Source organism: Alosa sapidissima, chromosome 19 (genome assembly GCF_018492685.1).
Source record: "Alosa sapidissima isolate fAloSap1 chromosome 19, fAloSap1.pri, whole genome shotgun sequence".
NCBI lineage: Eukaryota > Metazoa > Chordata > Actinopteri > Clupeiformes > Clupeidae > Alosa > Alosa sapidissima.
Genome location: NC_055975.1, coordinates 21820090 through 21823610, shown reverse-complemented (window position 1 = coordinate 21823610; position 3521 = coordinate 21820090).

Here is a 3521-nt window from a genome sequence, read left to right as displayed (position 1 = left end):
GAGTGGAAGCCTATTTTTCCCGGAGATTTACTTCCAAGCTTCTGAGTTGAGAGATTGTAAATTGCTGAGGGGTGATGGGGGAGTGTGTGTGTGTGTGTGTGTGTGTGTGTGTGTGTGCGCGTGTGTGTGCGTGTGTGCGTGCGTGCATGGGGGGGGGGGGGGGGGGAGTTAGTGCCCCCACCTCTTTATCTTTTCACTCTCCCACTGGTCACACATTTCATTTCTCACCAAAAGAAGAAGCTATTGCCCATTTTTTAACTGCTGCTTTCAGCCAACTTTGAGTGATGACCTCATGGACGTGAGGAATCTTACAAGGAGTAAAGAGAGAGAATGAGACAGGGAAGACTAAAAGAGTTACAGAGAAGAGGAAGAGAGTATGCCTATGTGAGAGAGGCAGGGAGAGAGAGAGAGGAGATAGAGAGAGGGAGAGAGAGAGGAGATGAGACAAGACTTGCCTCCAAGCGCAATTTCTGCCAAGCATCCGTCGGTCACGGCGGTGTATCACACCCAATCAATTCTGTTGCCAATTCTGGACTGTGCCAAGAGCCTGCGTGGCACTCCATGACTGCTGATGAAATGGTCAGTTGATCCCTGTCGAGCCTAAAGGTTTTATAGTCAATCTTGAACCAGTGATAAATACACGAATCACTGTGCACCCCACTACATGGTATCTTTTTAGGTAAGGATGATATCAATAGATACTAGAGGATGAACGGATGATTGATGAAAGAAAGTTTTTTTTTATTTTCTAATCTATAAAATGAGCTCTTCTTCTATAATGTAGTGCAATGCAGTGCTTCCCAGCAGTTCAGCAATAAAATAAATGTACAACTATTAAAGGGATTTAAAAGTAAAAAAAAAAAGATGTTAGCTTTAAAACAATGAGCTCACACATTAATATAATATACCAAAACAAAAGCTGTAAAGGCACAAAAATACTTCAATGGATGTGACAGGCTGTATTTGCTGGCATTATTGATGGTGTCAAAGGAAGGCTGTCTGAACCCGAGGATGTCCTTTTTATCACTTCCCTCTGTGGGGTAACAGATGCTTAACGTTTCTGACCGCAAGACACATATTTGTCTGCAGAGGCGCTACAGGAGACAAGCTTCAACGAGCCCACAGAGTTAGTCTGTTGTGCTTCCACTATAAGATGATATGGTGTATGTGTGGCATAAAGTGTAGCAGGGGTTTAGATAGATAAAGCGCTTTCAGACATACGTGTAAGACCAGAGGTTCTGCGGATGTTAAACGGTGGGGCCGTATATCTGAACAACATAACCGGTCATATGGAAGTCCGAATTTAGCCGCTTGTTCTACTACTCCCCCCCCTAGTATTTCCTCCGGACATTATGTAAATGTACTGTGTCTGAACGAAACGTAGAACATGCGGTTAAAATTCACACCTTCAGAGGGCGTCTCAGTGACCTTTCTTTTGTGTGTCCATGTGGTTAAATCTGACTTAAATGCCAGTGTTATGATGGAGTGGCATAGTGCTGTCAGGTAAACAAAACAGTGCTGAGCCACTCATTACCCTTGACTGTAGAGTGCCCCCTGTGCAGCAGGCAGGCCACCAGGGCTATCAGCCGCCCCGCTCGGAGTCAGAAACACTCGCTCCCCGCGGGCAGGTGGAGGGACGGCTGGATTATAGAGAGTGTGGCTGAGGTAATGAGCTTTCTGTGTCTTACCGGCTATCTGTTAGCCATTAAGCGATTTGCAGAGCTAGGCAGGGGAAGTGCATGTCTCCTAATGTCCTTAGTAGTACTCCTCCATCCACTGACCTGCTTGCATTTTCAATTGGACTTCAATTGGATTCTTACTAAAGTGGGGTCTAAAAATGGATGTGGACCCTCTGAAGACATCCCATTGTGTTTGTTCATGTTTTTTCCTTAAGTATCAAAACCATGTAGTTGGCCGCGGTCACTTATAGGTGTCAACTCTGTTACACATTTGCATAAAATGTGAAACATGGCTGAAGCATACTTCTTTACAAGGATGCATCAATTTCATATTGTGTTTAGAGATGTAAATTTTATTCAGTGGCCATGTCAGATAATGCAGATTTAGCCACCTCTGCTCCGGCATCCTTTGACAGGATCATGTTTCTCTTTATCCCACCATATGTATTCTGTGGATTTGTTATGTGATTAATGAAATCCTGCACTGGTTCACAGGAGGAGGTTTTGCGTGAGGGGGGGGGCACATCGTGTGGCGACCGGCCGCTTTTAACGTGTCGTCTTTAAGAGGGATTAAGAATTTCCTCCGTCGTAAATAACAAGCGAGGCAAGCGGCTCATTTGTCTTGGCCGGACTGAAATCCTAGATCGGACTAACACACATCCTCACGTACGTAAGTACACATGTGCGCACGTGCACACACACACACACACACACACACACACACACACACACACACACACACACACACACACACACACACACACAGAGACACACACACACACACACACACACACACACATGACACAATAATGCTATTTCCACCAGGTCTGGTGCAGTTGTTTCCCTGGCCGGGGGCCGGGGGCCGGGCTGTCCTCCTGCTCCTCTGCTGGTGCCACAGGGGAACACCTCCCTATACCTACAGCAGCTGCTCCTGTCAGACCTCATCATCCTCCACATACACATGCAGGCCAGACCTCACCTCCACTGCCCTGACCTGCCCTCACCACCCCACACACACACACTCCCACCCTGGGTCCGCAGGTCACACATCAGAAGTGGCCAGTGAGAATGCTCGCTTACCTCAAACCTCAGCCCAACACCTAAGATGAAATGTCAACGCTAATGGAATCCACACTGTTGGCAAACTGGCCTGTAGTTATAGATCTGATCATATAAAATAGCATCATATTTTTACATTTAAAAGAAACTTGATGAAACATATCTTACATACAGCAAATATACCACAATATGGGGGTATGTAACATGTAAGCAACATGTCCTGAAATATTACCCTATTACATTTGCAACAATTACTGTATCATTTTGTCATGTCAAGTACAAACAGAAGCTTTTGTATTGGAGATTTATATTATTACCCAAACAGTCTCCTCAGACTGTGTGACTAACCCCCCTTAGTCATGGATGCACTGTGGCATTACTTACAGGTACAGCGTTCTGTCAGTACTGCACCGTCGCCCAGCAGTGACTGATACAGCATCCCCGACCATGCAGCTCTGCCTCTGAGGAGTTTAGAGCAGTGGAGGAGTCATCTTTTTGAACAAAAAACCTCAAGGTGCTTGAACCTGTAAAGCCCAATTCACATCAACGATTCACAATGAGATAAGCTGCAACATTTAAAAACGTTGTGCTTTAAAGGTTTTAGCAGTGGTTTGGTTATTTTTTGTCTGTTTGTTTGTTTGTTTATTATGAGCTGTAGCATTCTTTAAACCAACAATTTGTTGCAAAAAAAGAGGGGGGTTACACTAGTGCAACATTTCATAGCGCCATAACTGTTGTGAACCCCCCCCCGCCAAAAAAAAAAACCACATATAATCTACCAAT